A 27,994-nucleotide genomic window follows, 5' to 3' on the forward strand; every position below is an offset into this window, starting at 1 on the left:
ACGATTCTATTCATATTCATTCGTAAAATTTTTTAAAACTCTTATACTTTCGATCATTAACAGGTTTGAAGGATCTATGCCTCGTTCGAAAGGAGGCGGAGGACGATAAATCTCTGCTTTTTCCGAAAGGTTTTTGCCCTGGCGAATACACGCGAATGTTAAATGGACCAGGTTATTTCTTCGATCGATGTATCGTTGTATGAAGATATCTCGGTTCATTAAACGATTTAATATGACACGATCCTCGATCAATGGCCAGCATTAAATCCGCCTAGAAAAAAAAGACGCGAGACTTTCCCCTGGAATGCTAATTAACTCATTTTTCATCACTCGTAGTCACGTTGCTTCGACGCTTATTAAGGGATGATCGATCGGCTGCCGAGTGTCTACGGGAATTGCACGACATAAATATCCTGCGAGGCAGTTCCACGCTTGTGCAAATTGTCTCGTTCACGGTTAAAGCTTGCAGGGTGGGGAAGTCGATAAGATAGGAACGATTCTTTCTTTCGTCTCGTCATTATTGCGCCGGGTAATTACCTACGGAGCAAACAAATTTTTACAATAGTTTTGCAATGGTGTATTTAAATTCATTATATAAAGTTGTAATACTGGTTGCGTGTGATAGCGGACGTTTCATTAACGGAGTTAATTAAAGGGTGGATATAAATAGTATTATGAAATGTGTTTTGATGACGATGGCGTATCAAGTATTTGCGTTTCTTTTATAAATTATGCAATTATTAAATTTTATTTTTATTACTCCATCTTTATATCGTGTACAAAATGTAATGTAAATGTAATAATATATGAATATGTACAAAATGATCCATATTTAAAGCTGCTTAAATATCTTTTCCAATTTGTTATCAAGAATACTTTTTCTTTTTGAAGTATTTATACATATAATAATTTCTTATGTCTCTAATCACAATTCTTTGTTTTTTACTCAAATAAATTAAAAGATTCGAGTAAAACGAACGTTTATTGAAATGAAAATTATTATAAAAGATTACTAGATTGAAACTGAAAGACAAAAGAAAATGATTTATCTATATAATAGAAAAAATGGTATTTTTGCTGTTACAATTTTCAATATGAAAATATTCAATTTAATATCTTTATATTTCAGAGTCAAAAATATTGAAAGGGATGTATGTGTATATCTATGTGTTCCCACATTCGAGAGGGTTGAATTATTAATGACCATAGGTTATCCATAGAAGATCGTTTAACACGATCAAATATATACAAGGGATCAGTTGTAATTTCACAGCGGCCTGCGCGAAATTGTCCAATTAATAGATGAACTTATTGTACAATGCCAATTAATCCGTGATATTAATCCGCCACTTGTTCGCGTTTACAAGTAACTTGGCTCACATTGGTTTTATGAATAGTTGCACAGCAGGTGGGATCCTGCAACCAAGAAAACTGTAATTAAATGCTAGATTTCCCCCATAAGTAACGAAGATTCGATTTCGATAGAAGAATCGTGAGTATTAGAAAAAATTATTAAAATTTATATAATAAATAAAAAATATAAATTCTTTCCTGTTATAAAAATATACCAAGTATTAAAAGCAACAATATTTAAAAATTTAGACAATTTAATTGATATTTATCCATATCCTTTAAATTCTTTTGATTTATTTCAAATTCATTAAATTATCAGATTGTTTTATTGCAGAATTGATTTTTTTATATAAAGGACAAAAAAATTTTTACAAAAGACGATTGTGCAGTTATTTAAAAAATAACAGTTGCAATAATTATATATATATAATTGTGATTAATAAAAATACATTTTTAATAAAATAAAATGAATATAATGTTTTAAATATATGCATGTATAAATTAAGTTATTTAAAAAGTATTTTGTAGCAAATATGACATACTTATATATCCTTAGTTACAAAAAGTCTTTACATGAAACATTACTCAACTCTTTTTTATATTTTTTATAAGTGGAATATCATTTAAAAAGTGGAATATAATTTCATAGTGATAAAAATTTAGGCAAAATTTTAAATTATAAAATAATTAGATTCTACTGCTGCGTTATCCTGTTCTCAAAAATATTTCCAAAGAGATTTTCCATCGAAAAACAAATTGCTTTATGCATAATCCAACGCACTTTATATATAATTTTTCATTAAAATCAGATTTTTCAAGATCAGTGAATTTCTTTATAAGATTAGTACACGAGAGCTATAATCCTCAGTATTCAATAAATCATTTCTATTTATTGTATTCTCGTATGAATATATGACAACAAATTAATAATAATAACAATAATAAAAATTTTAAATAAATAATTACAAACGAAAATTAACAATCCTCAGGATCATAATTCACAGATTTTATAACGCTCGTATTTGGATAAAAATTAAACTAGGGAGGAGAACAGCGTGATATCCTTATTAATCCTCTCCACACTATAACAGAACACTTGGAACGCAGTCGTAAAATATCACGCATCTCCTCTTCGGAATTACAATTTGAAACGAATCTGGTCATCGTCACGAGTTCCCTTTTCGAACGAGGCCGTAAACAGTGAGCTGGCGAGGCACGATTCGAAAATACATGCATCAACGAAAGAATCTTGTGGAGAGGTAGACAAAGCGCAGAATACGCTTAAAAGGAACGTGTCAGTTATCACTTTTCACCCTTCTTTTCACCCATTGGCCAGCCGTTCAGCGTCAAGTTACGTCTTCCAAACCTTTGGAAACTTTTTTTTTTCTTTCTCTCTCTCTCTCTCTCTCTCTCCAGCTCAAGTTTTTAGCAACTTCCACGCTCCTTCCCTTGCAAATTCTGAAGAATCAGGACTGAGGAACCGAATCTTACCGTTAATCGAAGCACGCTTGAACAAGAGCCGTAAATAAAGACGGCGGGTTTTTCAATTTTTTTACAACTTTTTTCAAAGGTTTTACGTGTACGTTTCGCTTTCCAATCTCGTGGATCTCTATATATAAAATGTTGAATAGAGTATGATCATTGCAAAGAATTTCTTTCTCGCGAAATTTGTGTCGAGAAAAATTAAAATTAAATTTTGAAACTAAAATTTGAAATTTTGTTATTTGGTATTATAAAATGTAGAACTTCGAAATATCCTCTCCTTGTCTTTTATTAAGGAAAATATCAAGTGAAAATGAAAGTTTTAAGAAGGAATAATATAACTATATTATTTATTTTTAATTGGAGATCAATTTCCTTTTTTCAAATAGAAACTTATATTTTTATTTGCAGATTCTTATTCTGTGAAAAAAAGGAAGAAATATTTTTATTTAAAATTCTATTATGGAATTTTATTTCAAAAAGATAGTTAAATGAAATTTGCATACCAATAAAAGAAATTGAGCAATTTTCAAATGTGAACATTTATTAAAAGAATTGAAAGATTGTTATCTAATAAAAGAAACGCATTATAGAAAACAAATTTATCATTTTTTTAAAACATTGTTATATATTATAATTCAAATACCATTTAAATATCCATTTTTTGAATAATCGAACTCAGATAATTGGCATTCGAATAATAATAATATTAACTTATAAACTCTTTGTTCCATGATTAGATACAGCACGCTGTATAAACAGACAGTATCGCCAGCTTGATCTTATTGCATTAGTTTGCCACAATAGAATCAGATGGTTTCACACCTTCACTCGATTCTATTCATTTCCTGTAATAAACACGATTCCATTTCTCGATGGAGAAATTGTATACACGTAATCCAAATAACAAACACGATTCGTGTACTTTGATCTGATATCTGAAATATATCTTTGCAAAATTGACAAAAGAATTTTTGATTTTTTCAAAATTTATATACTTTTTTTATTTCAGTCTCTTCGGTCAAAAAATAAGAACCATTCATATTTTTCAATATCTTTCCCTTCTTTTTTTTTTTTGTAAAATTTAAAGAAAATTTTATTTATTATTAATATATTTATATGTTGTGATATTCGTACGTATCAATAATCTTATGACCAGATAATTCTTTCAATACGTGTACAATTAAAAACATTTGGTTTTTATTTAAAACATTTGTTTTTTCACAATCACCAATCACAACATAAGATTTAAAGGAAAGAATTGCAAAGATATTTGCCAAAATCATCCAAAAATAATCAAATATTGTAATCGAAGCAAATATGTGTTTAATAATTAATAAAAAACGCTAGTAAAAATCATCATTAAATATATACGAACCATCAAATTTTACTAAAAGTTCAAAATATTAAAAATCATGAATTTTTGCACCAGGAACAATAGATGAGAAACTGGAAAGCTTTAGATCGTACAGTCTTAATCGCAATATAACTCAGATAGATGCCAAGTTTACATATTCATTTATCTCAATTTTCAAAAGCAACAACCTCCGCTCGTTTCGTTCGCCACTTCTAAATCACGACGATCACAAACAAGACGATATCGTTCAACAAATGACAAATGCCTTCGTTCAAAGTTTCACACGCTCTTTCCACGCGCGGTTGAAAGAGAGGAAAAAAAAAAAAAAAAAAAAAAAAAAAGAAAAATACAAGAAAAAAATACAAAAAGGAATCTCTCCCATCTCCCGTCAATGATCTCGGTCGATAACGGCGGTAATCTCGGCCATGCACGAGAGCCTAAAGGTATGCGTTAAAGAGGAAAAAGTGGCGGAAACCGATAAAACACACGAGCCAATGCATGTACCCTGCGCGTTACCTACGTGTAACGAAACACGGATCGAGCCTGGCCGCTCGTAAATCAACCGTTCAACCTAAACACAATGCCGCAACGATACTCGAGGATCGTTTCAAATCTCCTTAACGCAAGCAACGTAGCATAGAGCAACGATGGCGCGTGTTACAACGCGTGCAAAAAGACACTGGAGGGGGAGGAGGGAGAGGGGAGGGAGAGAGAGAAAGAGAGAGATCGAGTGCAAGCCTGTGTTCCCTTCTCGTGGAAAACGTCCACGCGGGATAGTGCACGCCGGCGTACATACAAACAAATAACGGTTCAACCGGAACGTGAGTTTGCGAAAATATTTATAGCGGGCGCTTGCTTTTATCCGTTTGCCCGAACAAGAGTTTAGAATGGACGCCGATTTGGTCCCGTGCTTTTTCGCGAAATTCTCCGGATGGAAAATATTCGTATGTGTGATTAAAGTTAAAATATTATTAATACGTCGCGTCACGTTTATTAAGTGATATTTAGTAAGGAAGACGTGTTACGTATGTAACAGTGGTTCATGAAAAATATTCGAACTTTTTTTTTTATTTGTTTGGTGAATGGTGAACAATTTTTTTATTTTTTAACGAAAATGATCGATGGATTGTACTTATATAGAGCAAGTTTTTGTTTCAATAAATTTTCGTTTCTTTAAATGCAATTTTGTAATGATGTCCAATAGAGAGAAAATTTAAATTAAAAAATTTTCAGAATTTAGTGAAATTTTATCAAATTGGAAAAAATGTTGATAACTTAAGGGATTGATTTCACAAAATGTGTAATCTATCATGTTTTACATATAAACAAAGTTTCATTAAAATTAAAATTATCAGATTAAATAAAATGAATGAATAATTTCATAAATTTCATTGTGCACTTGTTTTAGAAGTTTTTGAAAAAAGATATTAAAATTTTATAAAAATCAAATAAATAAAAGAAAAAATATATATATATATAAATTAGCAGAAATAAAAGTGTAATGAATATTCTCGTCATTATCACATTAATCAATCATATCATTTTATAATTCAAACGTAACAAGAGACAAATTTAAAATATCACGTATTAAAATGATAGTAGAGAATATAAGAATTATGAATCATGAAGATTACAAGAAATTAATGATCATCAACTAATCAATTAAATAAAAAGAATTTTAACAAAAAGTTATTAAATTATATATTCACTGATCCTATTACTTATAATTGATTTTTAAAATATATAAGATGAAATAAAAACGTATAAAAAATATAATTTCTTTTTCAATTATAATAAATTAGATTTTTAAACATATCATTATGAAATTCTTTAAAATATATGAAATCCTTTAAAGATTATTTATTTGAATTTGGCGCGTTTTACTATTCAATTAGATATGTGAAAAATCAACATGGCGTCATATAATTCATAAAATATTTTATAAGTGCTATATTTTAATTATATGTACATAACTTCTTAATAAATGATTTACAAACTATTATTTTTAGATTCTACACATCGAAATCTATAAAAAGGTCTATAAAAATTTAAAGAGTTAAAAATTTTTAGTGCCCTGAACTTATATTTAACCTCTAATTGAAATCCAATTGAAACTCAATTGAAATTTCTCTACAAATCTAGTTTCATTGATAATTATTTTCTCGGTCGCAGCAAATCATTATATAAAATAGAAAATATAAGTGAGCATTAAAAGCTCTTAAAAAATTTTTATTTTTAAAATATTTAATATAACTTAGTCGTCGCATTAAATATTAAAAGAAATACGATTCTATTTTTCGACATATTACGTTAAGGAAAGTAGATTAGCTAAATTTAAAAAAGTTGAATTTTTTTTTTTATTTAATTTTTTCAATTGTACATATATATAAAATTAATCATTTAAAAAAAATCAAGTTTCAAAACAAAGGTTTTTCAAAATTTTAACATTTAGAATTTAATTATTGAAAATATAAACTCTTATAAAATATATAATTGAATATGATTTTAAACATAGAAATATATATACACACAGAAAATTAAACCAAAAAAATATTATCATTCTTTATATTAATACAAATATTTTTTTAAAATTAATTTTAAATATTGATATAATAAATAATTGTAACAATGCAGTAAATGTAAGTAAATTTATGAATATATAGAATGCAGATTTATATTTCGTATGTATAATATAATTTTTAGTACATTTTTAATTGAAACTGATAATAATATCGAGACTCATAATGTATTTCATCGTTATTGATCAATATATTATATTTAAAAACAACTTTTAAATTATTTTCACTATCTATTATTGAAAAAAAATTAATAAGATATGTATTTAATATTGTATTAATAAACAATGTTCTTTCAAAATTACTGTAAATATTTCAAAATTATCGTTAATTTTTTGCATATTAATACCTATTTTTGATAATATATATAACGTTTTATATTAAGAGACTCGATATTGTGATTTTGAAATGATCAATAAAATATTTTTAGAAAAAGTTTAGAAAAAATAATTTAGAAATTCTATATGTATATTTATATATATATATATCATAATAATTATCTTCAAAAATGATTTTAAAATTACATGCTCAATTGATTCAGAATTAATAAGAAATAGAAAGAGTTCAATAAACAAATCATGATAAAATTTTATGGAATACATAACAGCGTCTCAATACAGTCGTCAATTTTAATAATGATCACTTATCTCATACAATTAAAATACAGAAGAGAAGATTGATCTCTGTCGACATTCGCAAGAATTGCTCAATAACATTACTATCATATTTGAGTGATCTTTCAATGAATGAAGCATTTGTCTTTGCAATGATATTTATTTTGCTCTTGAACTTCGTCCATTTGTCAAAGCGTTGTGTCGCGGCATCATTCTTACAATTTAAATTCTAAATTATGTTGTCGTTATTTTTTTCATCAGAATTCTTGTTCTAGATATTCGAAATAATATATAACACATAACAACTAACGTTCTCCAAATTCCTCTAACGTAAATATTCATGAACAATCTACAATTCAGCATAATGAAAAGACATTAAGGTAAATTGGATAAGATGCAGCGTAGCTTTCTCACATTGCTAATTGTAAGATTATTCTTGCGTTTAATTTTAGTTTGCCGCTTCTAAATTCAAGGTCATAAAAAGAATATTCTATTTCAAGATAATAGTATAGTGGTCGTTGAACTTTATCATGAAATTAAAAATATATTATTTAAAAGAAAGCTAAGGAGATTTTGACTTTTAATTAAATCTTTTTTGAAACTGTAAATATTGTAACTAATCGAAAACTGATTAATACAATTAATAAAATAATTTCCAATAATAAATTATTATTTTATTCTTATCTCTTTTTAAATTCTAAAAATTACTTTTCATATCCTCTTTATTTTTGTTAGCCTCTGATTAATCATACTTTTGCAGAATGATATTTTCACCAAATATACAATAATTACATATGACTAAATTAAATTTTAAATCTTAACAAAAATATGCTTCACATTTCTTTTCCAATTTTTAAAAAATTAATTGACTCACAAAAATTAGACACACAATAATTTAACCCAATTCAAAGCATTATGACTTAAGAAGAGAGACAAGCGCAAACCTAATTACAGGTAGCGACGTAATATTGGCCCGGTAAGTGGTGAATTTCTTTTTATCCTTATTCTCGAGTTTTCGTCCCTTAACCATTATGACAATTTGCCACGCGATGTAATAGACACCATAAGCAGGTTCCTCCAGGGATATCGAGTTTCGCCCCATTACACCTTCTATGCATTTATTACGCGTTCCCTCTGTCTTTCTTCTGCTTAACAAACCGAAGAGGAGAGACCTTCCACTGTCCCTTCTCGCTCGTCCACGTCTCGTATTCCAGTCATTCTACGCGCGTCTAATCAAAACTATGCGATGACGTCTTCTTCATTCATACGAGATCGGGGTCTGAATCCATTCTTTTTATACGCCCCTCCTATATGTCGCGTGCTAATTCATCCAAATTGGCTTTCTAAACATCTCCAAGATGCCGACACTGGGCAAAATAAAAAACATGTCTTGGACAATGGATTTATGATATTGAAAATAGAGGATCGTTCAGTGTGAAGGGAAATCATTATCGATGAGAAACTAAAGGAGTTCGAGGATTGATAATCGATAAATTTAAATTGGAAATAATTATCGTGTTGAAATATGATAATGAAATAAGAATATGAAATAGAAATGAAAGACGATCGAGTGAAAATTTGCTCGAAATAGGATTATAGAACAGGATTTTGTAACAGTGACTAGTTTTTATACGAATTTAAAAAACAAATTTTAATTATATTAAAAATAAAAAAGTCGAGAATATGAAGGTTAATAATTTAAAATATACGATTAATTGAAGATGATTATTAAAATATTGAAATGAGAATAATATGGAATTAAAGATGGTTGAATAAAAATAGATTATATATTTGCATATCGAAAATTATTTTTAAAATAGACGAGTAATATAATTTTAATATAAATTTAAATAATAAAATTGCGATAAATATATAAAAGTATTAGCTATTGAAACATTAAAAAAATAAAAATATATTTATATTTTTCTTTACTTCTTTAAAATAACAATATAACTAGTATTATTTTATTTCAAATCTTAGTTTAATTTAAGAAAAAATTTTCATTTAAAGTAAAATAATTTTGTAATTAATAATTATCCATTTTTTAAATCCAATTTGATTTCAATCGAAAAATCGACTCTTCTTAGTTGCATCATACTTTTAATAAATTTATTATGTATCTTACTTCAATTGTATGCCATATTTCTCTTTTATAACTGAATATTTAAAATTTATTCAAAAATACACATTCAAACCTTTACCTTTAAATACAAATTGAACGTGTAAATTTAAAAAAAAAAAAATACGTTATAAATATATCAGTTCATCAATTACAATAACAAATGGTTTCAAATATTTTAAAGGAACAATTCGTCTATTGAATTAGCGAATAAATTTACTTTCAATTGTCGCAGCCTTGGCACAAAAGTAAATTATTGCAACTTTCTATATTCGTAACACCCATAAAGATTTAAATTTGTTGGTCCCCCTTTCAAAGGGTATCACGCTTTTGCACAGTGCATACATCAAGTCCTTAAAGTCTAAATGCGCTTAAACTGGGAGTAACTTAAGCTATTAAGAGGTTAACCCCGGCTGGTACATATTTGCATGCAGTATTGTTCCCTTAATTATTCTTAAATTACAACTCCGTGTCACGCACAATACATAGTTCTGTAATAAGAACATTTAATCGGTGACACGTTACGATTATAACGTCTTGCACCGTAACGAATTGAAATTGTATGCACAGCATAGTTTATATCAGGAAACAACCATGAAAATTGCTTTCATTAATAGAATGGAATTGTTTGTTCTGGCATATAAGTTTAATTATAAGAGAAATTCATATTTTTGGATGATTTCTCTCTTTTTTTTTTTTTTTTTTTTTCATTTCAAAAAGAGAAAATAAAATCAATAAAATCAAAATATTTTATTATATTTTTTATATTTATTATACCATTATTTTTATAGAAATTATAGATAGAATCTTGTTAATTAATAATATGTAGCAATAAATTGAAACAAAAAATATTGTATAATTATTAAAAAAGAAAATAAAAGTTCAAAAAATTTTACAAAATTTACTGATATTTTAATATAAAAGATATATAATATAAATAATGTACAAAATTTTATTTCAAATATCTTATATATTGGGAATGTATTAATTTTGAAAAAAGATTATATCGTATTGTTAAATTAATATAGAATATCAATTAAAATTTGATTCCTAGATTGTAGATTGAAACAAAATATTTTATGATTATATATATTCAACATCGTTATTTACAATATTAATATTTTTATAATACGTGAAATATTATTTAACTAAAAAATTTTATTATTTTATTTATTAAATTTTAATTATTATAATAATTTTTTTGTGAATACGTAGAATATATTTTAATACTTTAAAACAGTTCTTTTCTATTACAGTTTAATTTTAGTTTTCTTAAATTGAAATTTTTCATCGTCTACATCCTTACTTTTCTAAGCATCTAATAAAGCATATTTTTAATCTTTTTTTTTTTAATATGAAAATTAAAATTTAAATAATTTTTTAACAATAATTTCTATTCTTTATTCTTTTGTCATAAAGAAATTCTTTTAACATTAAAATAATAAGTAAAATCATCAAATAATAAATATATAAATAAAATAACAAAAAAAAATAACAAATTGATCTACATTTGATAGGGAACAATCTTATTCTTAAGAATCATTAGAATCAAATTAGTTCTCCACGCATATTAATTTCTATGAAAAACAAAAGTAGGTTGTTCAATTTCAAGAATAATAATAGTCTCAAAAAAAATGAAATTCCGTTATATGATACATGTACACAACTAAAAAAAATTAAATAGATCATCTTATTTTGTTTCACTGAAGTTATCTCCTATTCTACTTTAATATTAATCTTTCTTTTATAAAAAAATTTAAATGAAAAATTTGTTAAATAACGCTCTTTCACAAAAATTATAAATCTCAAACTTCTAATCGAGTCACTAATAATAATTCAACGTAGTAATTAAAATAATTAAAACAATGAATTAAAAAGAAATAAATTCTATAGTAAATGCATATCAATAAAACACTCGAATATTTCTCTCTCCTCTTCTAGAAAATAACATTCCCCTTTCCATCGTAACTCAGAACTATGCAACACTCTTGTGAGCACACGACATACTCCATAATCACGCGCAGACTTTATCTCCTCCGCACACAAACCAGCGAAATCGGAAAATCGTCGAGTACAACATACGTTCTTCGAACACGGCCAGACCGACGACACGATCTGATAAAGTGGTTGAACGAAGAGGAAAAGAAAAAAAAAACTCGGCGGGACAACGGTGGTTGTCATTAACATTTCAGAGGAGGAATTTTTTTTTCATCCAAGGGAGTGAACGCGGCCGAAGAAGAAACGCGCGCTGAACGGAGCTTCGTCAGATGCTCGCGTGGTGGCGGGCTATCAATTTAATCTTTTCTTCGATGAATGGACGGATCGGTTTTCTTAAAGTGCCGGTTTCACTCGGAGAGCCGCATTTCTTGACCCCCCTTTAGCCGGACGTACGGTGTATTCTCGGTTTGTGGCTGCGCTCACCGTGGGTCATATATTCGTGCCGTGGCGCGCCCTTAAATTATGCGCGCAATTACGCGTACCTGCATCGCGTAAGTGCATCTTCGTACAGTGTTGCGCACACTAGCGCCATCGCCTAGAGAGCGGGCGAAAAGGCGGAGAATGAGGGACAGAGACGGAGGAAAGATTACCGAGTTGAAGGAAAGGTTGAAGGAGAGAGACAGATAGAGGTACGGTGAAAGAAGAAAAGGAAAGGAGGATACGTAAACGATCGCGAAATTGCGACTCTTCTACGTACTGTTCTACAGCAATTCTGCTTTTTTTTGTGAGGTGTTAATGACGAGTAGAAGTGGCTGTATAGGTCGACCAAGTGCTGTCGAGTTAGCAAGATACGGTATATACGCTTGTGGTACGGATAAACGTGTCGGTTGAACGCATCTCGAGAGAAATATCCAATGTGGAGGATGTGTCGCCTAACCTATAATGCGTTTCGAAATGTCGACACTGATAGCACGACATCGAGCTTATGAAAGAGAAGCTATATATCGCTGCATTAATAAATGGAAAATAGGTAAATAGTTAAATTATTTCCTGGTTCTAATAATTTATTGAATAATGATGCTAATTTGTTCATATTAGTGACAAATTATGGTTTTATCCTGTTTATAAGCTTTTGAAACAGGATAATTTTATTCATATGAAATGTGATATGAAACATTCCATTTAATAATTATATTCCATGTGATAACAATTTGTAGAGTCTCACTCTGTTACTATTTCAAATTTGTTGCTATCATATAACAAAATTTGTAATTTATAATATATAAAATTTCAGTAATAACAACAATTTGATTGTAGAAAATACGCTTCTTGAAATACGTATATATTTAAAATGGATAAAAGAGAACTCGAATTTATTAAAATGAAAAACTTTTTATTTAATTAAAAAAAAAATTTAATTATTTAATTGTCAAAAGAAAATATATTAAATATAATTTAAATACTTTAAATTCTTTTATATGAATATATATATAAAACTTTCCTCAGTTTTTCTGAAATATACAAATAAATGAACAAAAATATTTTCTATATTGCATATTGTATTTATAAATGCTTGAGTGAAGTTTGAGATATGTCATATGTTTGTGATAGATTTGATATAAATGAATTAGATGAGTAGTAACTTAATAACTTAAATTAAGTGCAAAATAAATAATAAATTTATTTTAAATTTGAGTTTGATTTCAGTTAAATTTAATTTTTTTTTTTTTTTCTAAATTGCCTTTAGATTTCAAATTATACCATTATCATAATATCACAATTAACCTATAAAAAAAGATATGCAATACATAGAAATATATGTTTTGCATATAACGTCATTTTATGTTAGTTTAAAAACATGTTTAAAAACATCATTTCATTCTACGATGAATAGACAATATGGAAATTACGAATCTCGAAATCGGAGTGGCAACGTTAACTCGTAATCAAATTTTTCACCATGTTTATCAGACAGCTTCGTTTATCAAACATCAACATCTCCAAGGTTTCAAGTTCAATTTAAACCATACAGATGAGATTCGTGTAACGTTGCGAATACAGTTGATTCCAAAAGTATTTGTTCATATTGGATATTCAATATATAAAAATATATGTTAATAAAAAAAAAAGCAATTTAATATCTTCAAGATACAAAATAATTTACATCAAAGTATGCAAATTCTTTTTTTCAATTAAAGAATGAACACAATTTTTTTATTTTTAACTTTACACCAATATCGATAAAATCCCACGTTTTATAGTGAAATTGAATATGAAAATTATATTGACAAAAATGTATATTTATTATTTTATCCCAAAATAACAGAGTTAATTGTTTAAAAAAAAAAAAGGAAAAATAACACGAGCATTTGAATAACTTTCAAATTTTTTAACTTTCTTAAGATTTATAAATTTGCCGATTATTAACAATTTTTCTTGATTATTTTTCCAGGATAAACTATTTAAAAAAAAAAATGAAATTTAAATATAAAACAATTTTCGATAACAAATTGTTATTTTACCTATCTTTTCTTAATTCTTCACAACGTACAAAGTCCACCACACCATTGGAACCAACTACGAAAATATGAATATTGAAAGTCAACGATCGACGACCGCGGTCGCCGCCAATAATCGCTGTCTGCGTAGCCGGTGGTTGTTGAAGATGGCTCCGTCTTAAACTCGAAGATTTTCTTTTGGAGAACGAAAATAGCTAGCGCGGCGGTACTTAGGCGGCAGGTCGAGAGACGCTTTTCAGATAGAGAAGTATCTCTGACACACCGGGTGTGTACCGCGTGTATAAATTTCATCGTGTACACACGCGCACGCATAAATCGCGCGTAACCCTCAGGGTAAGCGCGTAAACACGCGCGCGCATCGCGAGAACGTAGAGAAGTATGCGGCCAGTTAGGGAGGAATGGAGCAGCTCGAAAGGAGCTCGAGGTGAGGAAGAGGAAGAGAGACGGATGGAAGAGAGGAGAGGAAGAAGAAGAAACAAGAGTCCTGCGTGTTCAAACAAAGGTGAGTCTGCAAGTTGCACCTTGGCTGCAGGTACTCCTCTGTACTCCTTACTCCTCTTGTATCTCGCTACCTTTCTCTTCTTTTTCTCGGCCCTTTGCACGTCCTCTCTATGATTTTATCTTCCTTTTGCCAATGTTACACACCGCGAAGGTTACATCCGGCCGAATGTCTTGTTGCCAGGTGTATAAAGCGCATACTCGCTCTCCCGATTTCTCTCTTTCTTTCCTTCTCTTATCCTGTCTTCTTTTTCCTCTCCTTCTTCTTCTTCTTCTTCCTCTTCTTCTTCTTCTTCTTCTTCTTCTTCTTCTCCTCTCTGTGGTTCTTTTTTTTTCCTTTTTTTTTTAAGTTAACCTCTTTGGGTTGCGCAATCGGTCGATCGTTGCGTTAGAAAAGAAACCAAGGTGAAAGGTGTAGTTACGTTTAAATTTAAAGGAACGAGCAAGCCTCACCTGAAGTGATAGATAGGATTACATTACCGTGATTAAATAGAATGTTATCAGGCGTTCCCTGGCTTTCTATTAATCTTTCAAGTACTTGCACGTACGCCTCGGTTCATTTCGATTAATCCATTCGGTTTTAACACGGGTTTTATCCACCATCTTCTGTGTACTGTATTGTTTATAATTAATTCCATCTGTCAAAAAAGTGAAAAATTGGAAACAGTTGGAAAACTGCGATTAACCGATAATATGCGTACATGTTGTCTCGAGACTTCGATAAGTGTTTTTTTTTTTTCTTTGAAAATTTGTTTTAAAGGCTTGTAAAAGAAAAATTGACATGTACGTTGTATGACATTTCCGTCATTGTCATGTACAGGGGAAAGTAAGATAAAATGGGAGAATAGTTAGAATTTGATAGACTATCCTGTTAAGGAGTCACATTAATGGATTGATATTTTTTAAAATTTTCATTTGATCATCATATAAAGATGTATAATATGATTTATAAAAGATTTTATTCAATAAATATCATAATCTTCTGCAAAATTCTAGTTTTCAAGAAAAATTAAATTATCTAATGAAATTATGACAAAATAAGATAGTTAATTAATATCAAGATTAGATTTCACAAATTTATATATTTGTGTACATATTTTTTACATTACAAGAAATGATAATAAATTATTCGAATACACAATAAAATAAATATTTTATTGTTGAACAATGAAGCTCTAATATTTATAAACGCAGTAAAAAAAAAAGAAATTTTATTGAAATTATATTATATTATATTTAAATTAATATAATATCCAGAAGGAATAAATGACTCATAAATTTTTAGAGATATATTCATAACAATATTTCATTCCAATTTATATTCCATCTTTTATGTGATAACATTTTCAATTTGACGTGGAATATAAATTAAAAATAAACTATCCTAAAATAAGACGAAATTTAATTCAATTTTAATCTTAATAATAATAAATAATAATCCACGACAATTAACTATTAATTAAAAATTAAAATCAGAAAAGGAAAAATTTGATATTAAAAGTGATTTATCTTAAATATCTTAAAACTTGATAATTTTTTCTAGATCACGATTATGCGAAATCTTGTATTCCGCAGGCGTAATTTCAGTCCCCTGTCGAGATTGGATAATTGGTTCAATCTGATTAGCTAAATCCTTTGCAGGAGGTCTGCTATACCTTTGAAAATGCTATCTTCCCGCATAATTTGTACAAACATTTACCAGAACCGACTTTGCTTAATAGCTTTTCCATTCATTTCGAGCTTATAACGAATTATCAAAAGCAAATTCGATATTATCTTATTATACAATTATCTTAATGGAAAACATATGCCGGTATAAATAATATAATAAACACATTTTTCGAGATATAGATATTATAGCATTTTAAATAAATATGAAATGTTGAAATTATTTATTATTGCTTAAATTATTTTAAATAAATTATTTATAAAAACAGCATATATATGTTATTGTTTATAATTTCAAAAAATAACATTGAAAATAAAGATGTGAAATATTATTACAGATAAAATTTATTTAAACTCGGTATACAAATATCGATCGATCATCTATTTTCCTTTAATCTGAATATCTTATTGAAAGATAATATTTAAATTGTGAAGATACTTATGCAATTTCTTTCAAACAGAATTCTTTATAATTCATAACGATATAACAATTTTTATTATGCTCTATTTATTTGTAAGTAAATAAAAACAATTTGTTTTTTTCTTAAAAAATAGATACAACATTATATTTTACAAACATATTTAACAACATATAATAATATTTATGATATAAATCACAAAAAATGGAATTCAAAATATCTTAGTTATTATTTTATATTAATATTAAAAATAGAAAATTTTTTAGGAATTATTATATGAAATATATAAAATATCAGAAATAAGATTTTGTCAATTACTTTTTACTTTTTATTAGATTTCAAATTCATTATGTATATTTTTTATTTATGTTATAATTTATGAATAATTCATCGACTAAATATATCTAATGTACTAAGGAATTTAATATTTATAACATAAAATGTTTTATTTAGAAAATAATTAAAAATTCTTAAACAATAAAACAATTAAATTCTTATAATTGTATAAATTTTTGTTTGCTATTGGATAGATACGATACTAATAGATTAACTTGCAATATTTCAAGCATCAAATGTTCAAATTGAAAAAACATTTTTGAAACTGCCAAGTGCTTTTCAACAGTTTGATTGATTGGTTTGAAAACTTTTCTATTTCAAATACAGTTGAATATGTCATACGTTTGATTAATCGATTTTGTTTTGAATGAAAAAGAGAATAAAATAACGGTATATATTTCAATAAATATTATTAAATAAATATAGTTGTTTATACATGTATATATTATAATCTGCAATCAAACTTATTATATTTTTAATTATATTATGTTACTACACTACGATATTTCAATAATTCTTTTGTACATAAAATAATAAATTCAGAGCTAGCTATCTTATTATTAATACAAATAAAAATTATACATTAATTATCGACCCATTAATTATTTACATCAGATTAAATTAGTTTAAATTGATTTTTTTTTATTAAAAATTAATTTTCTACTTAAATATATAAAAGAACAAATTCAAAATCTACTGATACAATATTATAGATAAGTAGTATTAGTATCCTAATATTAGAATAATTTAATTATACTTATTAACCCATTAATTAAATTAGATTAAATAATTGAGAATTAATATTCATTTTATACAATGTAAAATTGTAAAATCGCATGTATCTGAAATTTTTCATCTTCGATTCATTTTTTACATCAGAATGCAAAGAGCGGAAGTTAATTTCGCTTATCGATGATGAACCGGATATTTTAGGCAAGGATGAAATTCGTTTACGATTAATGTATTGCATAAACACGATCCGATTTTAATCTTGTCTCTGCGCGGAGAAAACGATTGAAATATTCGGTGGCAAAGGAAATCGAATCGTTTTAACAAGGCGCAAACGAAATTGGATGCTCGCGCGTAATTACATGCGTATCGTGTATTTATCTGAACAAAGGGTAACGAGGGTTGTCGGATTCGAGTGCACTTGATTTCTTTGTCTCGTTTTATCCCGTCTAGACGATCGATCATACCTACTGCACGGTTTGCTTGTTTCCGCAGGAAGAAATGAATTAATAGATATTTATATATATATATATAAAAGAAAATTGGAAGAAACTATACTTGCTATTTTTGCCATTGAAACTCTCGAAATGAATAATAATTTGTATGAATAATTTACAAGAATATTGTTACGATACGTGCTTGTTTTTATTTAATTAATAATAACACTGTTAATTTTGTGTCTAATCAATTTAGTTAAATTCTTTTTAATAAATATTAAGAAATTTTAAGAAATTCGTTACTTGTTAATTTATTATTTTTTTGTAAATTCTTTTCGCAAAGTTTTTACTATTGGCTGCATCTTATATATCTACGCATCTAAACATTTAACTGATAATCTAGGTCAATCAGTTTTGTAAGTGATTGGCCTGTGTTTTAATATCATTTACACAAACAAGTTATTATGATGTCTGTTATGAAGAGGAAGATATATAATATCTACTATATGCATATATTTGATTATCATTGTTAATGCATGCTTGTGAATTTAATTTAATTGTAGCAACTATTCTCATATTATTCCATGGGTCATCAAAATGTTTTCAAGTTTTAATATGTCATTTTTATGAATAAATGTGAATTGGAACGAATAGGCATGAGATAAAAAAGTTTATAACACAAAAATCACATCGATTTTAGATTAGATTTTAGATATATTCGTATGTCTTTTGAGGTTAATTCTATGGATCAAAACAAAGGATAAAAATTGATATATGAAAATATTTAAATCGAATATTTATTTATCTTAAGTTATAAGCAATTTAAATTTGCATTGGAAGATAAATAAAACTCGTTCTGTTTTTATCTCGCTTCGTCTAACTTCGTATAATTATTCGTATTAAAATCGATCTTTCAAAGATGTCCTATAAATATTTATACAATATAATATAATATAATTTTATTCATTTTCTTCTGGTCCGCAATTAAAAGTTCTACAAATAGAAATATAAACTTACTTTATTTCAAATTAAATATTTTCTACATGTGTAAATACATTATTTTAGATAGTTTTGCAATTTTGAATGATTCAAAGTAGATATACAAAAGTGTATACAAGTTCAAATTTACTTATACGTAAATGAAACTTTCATCACTGATTCAATATTGACAGATGTCACAATCTGTCAGTTCAATAGATCATTTGATATTGTAAAACTATCTCAAATACTCAGAAACAAAACATAACATAGAATTTTATTTTTTTATCTTTACAATTGATAAAATATTGATATGTCGAATTTTTAAGATTGTTAAGATTTTTGTTATTCAAAAAATATTATAATAACAAATCTTCGTAACTCGAAAACTTTATCTTATTAAATCTCGTATTTTAATAATTCGTGCATGAATTTTAAAACAGTATAAGAATTTTACGAGCTCCATTTTAAGTGCGCCACATCAAACGTGTTACGTTTTTTGCATGAAATTTGTGCCAGAAGAATTTTTTTAAAATCCCTTTCCATCATTTTAATATATAATAATATAATTAGAAGTGGTACGAGAATTTACAATTCAAATGCGATATTTTGAAATAACATTGAAACAATTTTTGAAATAAGTAGTCAACGATGCAGAGGATAACAAAATTATTCTGGAGGAACAAATGTAGCCTGCAGGCTGTCTGCTTAAACACTCTTATACTCATTATATCTTCCAAAAATCCGAACAAAAATCCGAATTTCTTTATCCAAAATTATTTTTACATTATTTTTTGAAAAAATTAGATTAATGTTAAATCGTTAAACAAAATAATTTTTTAATAATTCGCTCAAATTATTTCTCAATCAACTTCGCACAACTTCATGCAACAAGTCAATCAAATCACAAATAGCAAGAAGAATAATTTTATTCTCACCTCTGTTAATCAATCAATCGATAATAAAATATTCAAAAATATCGGCATAGGGAGAATGGTGCAGTGCGAGTGAGGATGAGAAGGAGAGGAAAAGGAAGACGGAGAAGTATCGAAGGTGAGGCCGAGTGCGAAGCAAGTGAACGTATTGAAAAAGAAAAGAAAGGGGTTGGTGTGCGTGTAGAAGCGGAGGGGAGGAAGGAAGGAAATGATAGCAAAAGGCGGTGAAGGACAGAGGGAAAAAAGAAAAAAAAAAAAAAAAAGATGTAAAGGGAGTCAATAGGGGAGGGGAAGAGGGGGCGTGAGAGACTAATAGTGCTGATCCCACCACAAGCACCGCTTGGTTTAAGACCCGGCTAAGTGGTGGATAATGAATATGCTAACGTGTGCCGAGTATACGAGGAAAGCTTTGCACTTGGTATCGGGTTCAAGCACCTTCCGACTACTGTATACGTGTACAGTGCTATATCTTTCCGCTTGTGTACAGCGGTTTTCACAGGCTACTAAAGACCATCGCCAGAAGCTAGCACGGGATAGAAAAATAACGAAATATCGAGGTATCGTACGAGCTTCCATTTTGTTTTGACGTTTGATTAAAATCTGGAGAATACACGTGACGTGTAAAAAACCACGAAATATTCAAAATATACCGCGCATTACGATCGTGTCGTGTTTTGCAAAAATTTTATTATTTTGCACAAATCATCCGTTAATGATCGATAAACGGTCTTCTTCGTCACTTTTCCTACTTAGTTCGTTATTAATACTGGTAACGATCTGTATTGACAGTCTAAGGATCGCAACAAGTTGTGTGATGTACTACTTCCTTCATATCTCGCCAAATGGGACAATTCTACACGTCATATGCTTGAGAAGTCATATAATTTAAAAATTTATATAAAAATATATCTTCTGAATTTGGTAAATGAAAAAAATAGATATAATAATTATAATATATTAATAATTAATCAGAGACACTCGAAGAATTTTCAAAATGGATTTTATCAAAAATCTTTAAAATCTTTAAAAAAATTTCTTACTGATTATTCATTTTTATATTATAGTTAAAAATTAATCACAATTTCGAAATGCATTTCTTTTGAAAACAATTTCATATGAAATAAAATTTTCTTCTTTTTATTTTGACCGATACAATCTTCCTAATTCCACATTTAATACCACAAATTACAGAATATTTTATATCCAAGCAAAAAATAATTTTAATTCAAATTTCTTCGATGTTTATCACACAATGTATACGTTTCCATTATTTTCTCGATTCACGTAACATTGCATTGCAGTCTGTTCATTCACAGCCTGTCGTTTTCTCTTCTGTTTCGATACGATATTTTTTACGACGTAAAAAAAAAAAAAAAAAAAAAAAAAAAAAATTGATAGTGGAAATTTCGATGCGAACGACTATTCGGTGACTCGACAAAGTAGAAAGGCCAGTAAGGTTGCCCAAAGGGAGACCACGAATGTCTCGGTGACCGATTCTGTTTGAGAAGCAACCCTTGCTGGAGGGTGTCACCGGGGTTAAAGTAAACACAGGCTGGAGCTTTTGGGGTAGGATACAGTTGAAACGTATCGTTCCGCTATGGCCACGCGTGCTATACAAACAGGGGAAGCCTCTAATATTACCAGCCACTGTGTGCGCATATAGGGTGCTTCACGAGAAGCATAACAATTCGGCAGCGAGCGATATCAAAACTAAAACTAAAACTAAAAAAAAAAAAAAAAAAAAAAAGAAAAGAAGAGGAGAGAAAGAAAAATGAAAAAAAAAACAATTTTTGTCTAGTTATAATTAGTTGGAAATAATGGAATCAACGTGATGTGTATTTTAATTCCATGTTTCTCCTTTTTTTTTTTATAAAGTTTTTTGGAATAAACGCTGTTTTGAAAAAGTTTTAATATGTTTTTAGATTTCTGGTGTTGTAATCGTAAAAACATGTGTTTTGTATTTTGTGGAATGAAAAAAAATTTTTAAATATTCTTTTTTCATTGTACCCTTTTATAGTTTTTTCTATGATTCACGAATTTTGTTGTAATTAGTATATGTTGTGATAAGAGTAGAATATATGAGATCACTTATCATATACAAAAATAAAAAATTTACATAAACAAAAATATTTATTTTGGTTTCTTATCATTTTATTTTATTTTTATGAATTAGAATATAGATAATGTCAATGATTCTATAATATATGTATAATCATTGACATTTTCTCTATATAAATATTTAAATTATAATATTGTAAATTATTTTATATGAAAAAAACTAAGATTACATTATTTCTATTATATAGTATAGTTCAAATTTGTTTATATAATATCTTATATGTTATTCTCAGCATAAGATATATATGTACATACATAAGCATATAATTGATCAAATAGAAATAATAGGTCATATCAATAATCAATAATCAAATGAATAATAGGTTAAACAACATAAGTGTACCTAATAACTAAACAATAGAGTTAAAGATCAAGTTTTATATGATCGATCAAGGAAAAAAAAAATATAATATCTTTTATCAATATTTCGCCTCATAATGACACGAATAATATATCAAGTATTAATTACAAGAAATAAAAAAAAATTGAAAAATTTTATCTATATAAATATGGAATAACATCATAAAACGACATATTTTTAATTTTTTTTATTATTTTTTCATAAATGAGCAAATGAATTTGAATTAAAAAGATTTGAAAAAAATAATAAAGTTAATTATTAAAAACAATAATACAAATAATTAGCATTACATTATAATAAAAATATATAATTAAAAATAAGGAAAAATTAAAGTATCTAAAATATATCTATTTAGAAACATTTTTCTTTGAAATAAAAATAACAAATGGTTATTTCAAATAAATTTTTATCTAAGAAATAAATTATTTTTAAATAATTGATTTGACAAATGTTTTGATTATTTCAAATAACAATAAGAAAGATCTTTCATACATGAAAAACATAAATTTCATCTCAAATCAAATTGTGCGATAACAAAATACAAAAAGAAATTTTAGAGAATAAAATTCCGTATAATAATCAATAATCTAATTCTATAACCGTTTTAATTTTCTACAATAAAATCAAATAATAAATATCTAGATTTCAAAAAGAACAACATAACATTAAAAAAATTTAAATATTATTCATTAATATCATTCAAATAATTCTCATATAAACTTATTCCCACAACGTTTCAATTCTATTTCGAACATACTCTTATCCAAAAATAATAATCCATTCGAATCAGCAAGATATCCATCAGCAAAATCGTTCATCCAAATCGCTCAACCCCAAAAACTTCACCGAAACCTCGCACAACTCTTCTTCGCGAATTAACGTACCGCTAAAACTTCTCTCGACAGCGATACGTTTAGTTGGGGCAATTTCAAAGATTTCGTGTGTTTGCAACGAAAGGTGGGCAAGCATCCACGGATCACCTCACAACGACATTAGATACGGCTGTTAATTCGTTGACGAGGCAACAAATTTCTCGGCCAATTCACCGCGTGTCTGTCGGAACGAGTGGAGGGGGAAGAAGGCGATGGCAGATGGCGGAGTAGAACTAGTAAAAGAAAGAGAAAGAATAAAAGCGAGGTGGAGGGGAGAGAAGGTCGAAAAGCGAAAGAGAGAAAGGAAGAGGGCGCTCGTCGTTGCATCGTTCGTCGTTGGCGGTGAAAATCTCGAAACGAGCCAGTTGCCTGACCTGACAGAGCCGTATTTTCCATGTGCTGGAAACTACGAGCGCAAAATTGAGAGGGCTCGCCGTGGGAGCCATTCGGAGTTCACTAACCGTGGAAATGGCACGAGTACTCGATGCTACGTTGCGACGCGACGCCACGGAGCACGTGGAGCAAAAGGGGGCGAATGCTTCGGAGGATGCATCCCCTCTTGACTGCACTTCATTTTTCCCCCTCTTTTAAAATACATTCTACGGGAGAAGCCCGCTCGTTTGCGTCTTTAAGTGCCGGTCTTATTCCTCCCCGCCTATTTATTTCTTTTTTTCTGGGAAACCTTGTTTCCCTTATCTCTGCACTTTTGCCCAAAATAAGATTTAACTGTTGAATCTGTTATGTGGAATAGGATTGAAGAATTCTTATGGAGAATATTACGTAAGTAATATAAATTGGAAAATATAATTTTTCTTTGTCAATAACGATATATAAAGTTTGGAAATAATTATGATATAAAGGTACTTTTAACTCGAGTTATTACTATATATAAGTAATAAAATTGTATAATTTAATTTTTCTTTATCGAAAAGTGTTTCGAAATATTTTAATATATATGTGAAATTTTTTTTTGTATTATATAATTAATGCTAAGATAGATTATTGATAATATAAATTATATAGATTATATAGGTATAGATTAAGATAGATTAAACATCATTAAGTGTTATCTTTGTAAGGAATATTTTACAACGAAATTGAAAAATTTTGTTTTTTTATCGAAAAATAATTAGAATACAATATTATACAATTTATTATACAATTCGTTGCATTTGTTATACATATATCCATTTAAATACATTTGAAAATAAAACTCTTGTGAATGAACTTTTTTCACAAGTATATATTATTTTGAAAATATTTTTTACTCTTGTACAGTATCAATACTCTTCTCAAAAACAACTGTTTTTTTTTTCAAATTTTTTTCTTTTTTTTTTCTTTCAATGTGGTATCCTATAAAAAATGCTCTGGAAAATAATTTTCAAAAGTTTTATTATCAATTATATTCACATCCTTCATAAACCTTATGTCCATTTAAGAGTATCTTTAAATTTTGTATCCAGTTGCAGAGGAAATAGATTGTGTATTCTCTGTTATTGTTATGTTGTTTCTCTCATTGTTCATTTCTTTCAAGTTGTGAACGTTTGTTCTCTTCATTTGTTTGTTAATCGATTTAATAATTAACTATTCTGAGAATATGATACTGTTTCAAAGTTTATACAAAATTATAGAATATTGTTATATATCCAATTGAGAACAATTTAAAAAATTCACTAAATTAAACAATTGAGCAATGTTCTTGAATAGTTACTCTCAACACAGTTACTCCATTTGCAAAAATATTCTTAATCTCAAATATATTCGTTACCTTTAATTCGTTATTAGTTATTATGAGTTATTATTGGTTTGGATCCTTGCCAATACTAGCAAGAAATGTTTAATTTATTTCCATACGAGTTCTCTAAAGCATTCTAAACGTATGTTTCTTTATCTGTACAACACATGTACAATTTGTCGTTCCTTTATCCTTTTTCTTGGCGACAATTCACCTTTCTACTGTTTCAATTTAGCATAACATAAGACATTCGCATGTACCTTTTTATATTCTCATCTATTCTTTCCTTGACAAATACATATACTATGCATTCGTATACTATAGTACGTTTAAACAGTCATAACTTTCTTTTGTAATAATAGTTTAAAAGGCAAGCATATAATTCAAGAAATTAACTCAATTAATTTATCTATTATACAGAAAGGAATGAATATATATATTATATTTTATTTATACATTCAATTTATAATTTGTATTATGTGTAGATTTTATTTCTTTTCATTAATTTGTTTATAAATAATTATGTATTATCTCGTGAATGATAATTGCTCTTCTTGATTAAAAATAATTACTATCTAGTTTTTTTTTATATATTTTATATATATATGCAGAGAATTTGAAGATTTTGAACTTCATTTTGAAATTCTTTTCTTTATATGTTACCGTTCAATCTTACTTTTTAAGATATTTGCAAAAAAAATTACTATTATCAAAATTTTATTTTATATGTATACGTCCCTAGCTGGCCATCATTTATTTATTGTTCCTACAAATGTATAATCCAATGTCCAAATTCAATAGATTTAAAACATTTTAAGCTATAATATGAACAAGTAAATTTTTAACTAACTCACCCGTTATATGTCTTAGTTGCTGCTATGGCCATATGTACATTAACAGATAAGTGGCGGTCGCATACTTACGCACATGCAACCGCGGATATATAACAGAAATTCTACGTAATAACGTTCTATTTTTATTTTAAATATCTTTTCGAAAATTAAGACGATGAATATGTATGGAATAAAATTGTTCAAAATATATACTTGCATAACATATCCAAAAAACATTGAAATCAGTGAAAATCTCCGCCTATTCGAGAATAATGCCACATATCAATGGCCAGAAAGAAGAAACACAAGGAAGCCACAATTGCACTATATCTAATGAGTTAAAAAATAAATAATAATAATATTGTGATATTCGCTCCATACTCAAACGAGCTGAAATTTTTAAGAATAAAACTCCTGAATATAAAATTTTAATTTTCTTCGATACATCTATCCGTCATATTGGATATTTTTTGTTTTAAAGAAACAATAGATAAGCAATCACATTAAGAACATATACGTAAAATTCGATATGTTATACCAAAAGTTTTTCATTACGACATTTCGAAAACTGATAAAAGATCCGAAGCAAAAATTTCATTCAGCTCTTCTCCGTCCCAATCAACTTCACTTCGTTTCACAAAACATGAAGTGCAAAACACATTTATCCTCCTATATCGAATAATTACCAGTTTTCTAACCTCACAATTCGTTCGTTTCAGATATGGCGCAATCGTGGTACTTCCCAGTGTTCGATTCGCAGTGTCTCTGGCTCAACCGTATAAAACACAAGTGTCGTGCAGAGGGCTTGCGCGTGCTCTCATCGCGAAGATAACGAACAGTCTGTATTCTCGTTAGCAGCCGTGGCAGCCGTTAAGATAACAACGAGACACGACACTCGCAGCGAGCCCGTGGCACGAAAAGAAGATTTAAAGTCGTCTTAGGATAGTAGAACTTTCATAAATTAGTCCCTAGAGCGTAGAAGTCGCCACCATCGACGTCGTATTGCGTGGGACGTTGGTCGGAGAAAGGGCAGGCCGTCATTTTCATTTCCCTTAACCGTGAAACCGTAACCTCGGGCGCGAATTAAATCCACCGTGAAACAACGAGAACTAACCCTCTTTTCACGGAGGTAATTAACGTGCCGGTAACTGGTTTAAAGGTTCGTTAAATTTTATAATGTTAATGGAATGCGGTGTCGAACATGACAACGCAGCGTAAACGGTGTACGCTCGATCGGTAACCATGATACCGGTGCATTATCGTTGAAAAAATTTCACGGGTGTATCGATGGCACTAAACACTTTTTTTTGCTTCTAGGAAATTTTTACTAGGAAGGATTTTATGAAGAGTCTGTGTATTGTTCGAGGAAATTAATCAGATTTAAATGATTTTTTTTAAATTATGATAAAAAGAAAAAGATTTTGGAAAAAAAGGAAAAAGGATAATTGTAGTGTGAAATATTTGTTATTACGTTTTTTGATGAAGAAAATTTTGTGAGAATTATAAAATATTGTAAAAATTATGAATTTTAATTGACATTATTACGTTTATATATTTTGGTCTGAATATCATTATAAGGAAGAATTCAATTAATGTAAATCTAATTTTTTTTAAAAATGATTTATATTTCAGAAACTCCTTTAATATTAAAAATTTTACTTGACAAGTCAAGTACTGTCACTACTTTCATATAATGTAAGTAATAAATTTGTTTTTATTATATACTAATATTTTTATTAGTATTGCTTTTCCTACAATCAAGTTAAAAATCTGAATTATTCGTTTTTAATGTTTACTAATTGATTTGTAAATCTTCCATATACTCATAAAGTATATATATTCATAATTCAATCTAGTAATCGTTAAAAATTTTGTTAATTACAAGATTATTAAATTTAAGTTAATTTCAAACATTTCTTTCCTTTAATTTCTATTCTTATAATTTTAAACAATCGTTAAAATCTCCTCTATTTTTTAATAAATTTTTAATAATTATTAAACTAGAATAAGATAGTCACTGATATTTTGAAACTTAAAAACAAAATGAAATTACTTGTATACAATATGTTGGAAATAAAAAATTTAAGAAAATAAAATTCAAAAAAATATCTAGAATA

At 27.9% G+C, this 27,994-nt stretch overlaps 1 protein-coding gene and 1 long non-coding RNA gene across 5 annotated transcripts in view; one reads left to right on the forward strand and one right to left on the reverse strand.

Annotated features, from left to right (window-relative positions):
• LOC100870357 (netrin-1) overlaps window positions 1-27,994 on the reverse strand; it is a 212,313-nt gene that overhangs the window by 61,347 nt on the left and 122,972 nt on the right. The window lies entirely within an intron of this gene.
• Window positions 13,892-27,992, forward strand: LOC147657566 (uncharacterized). The gene is made up of 2 exons (XR_015292204.1): window positions 13,892-14,460; window positions 26,597-27,992. It is a non-coding gene; the product is annotated as an uncharacterized LOC147657566 (long non-coding RNA).

This window comes from Apis florea, unplaced genomic scaffold (assembly GCF_048593485.1).
Source record: "Apis florea isolate Af1SG1 unplaced genomic scaffold, ASM4859348v1 contig_3078_pilon, whole genome shotgun sequence".
In the NCBI taxonomy this organism is placed as follows: domain Eukaryota; kingdom Metazoa; phylum Arthropoda; class Insecta; order Hymenoptera; family Apidae; genus Apis; species Apis florea.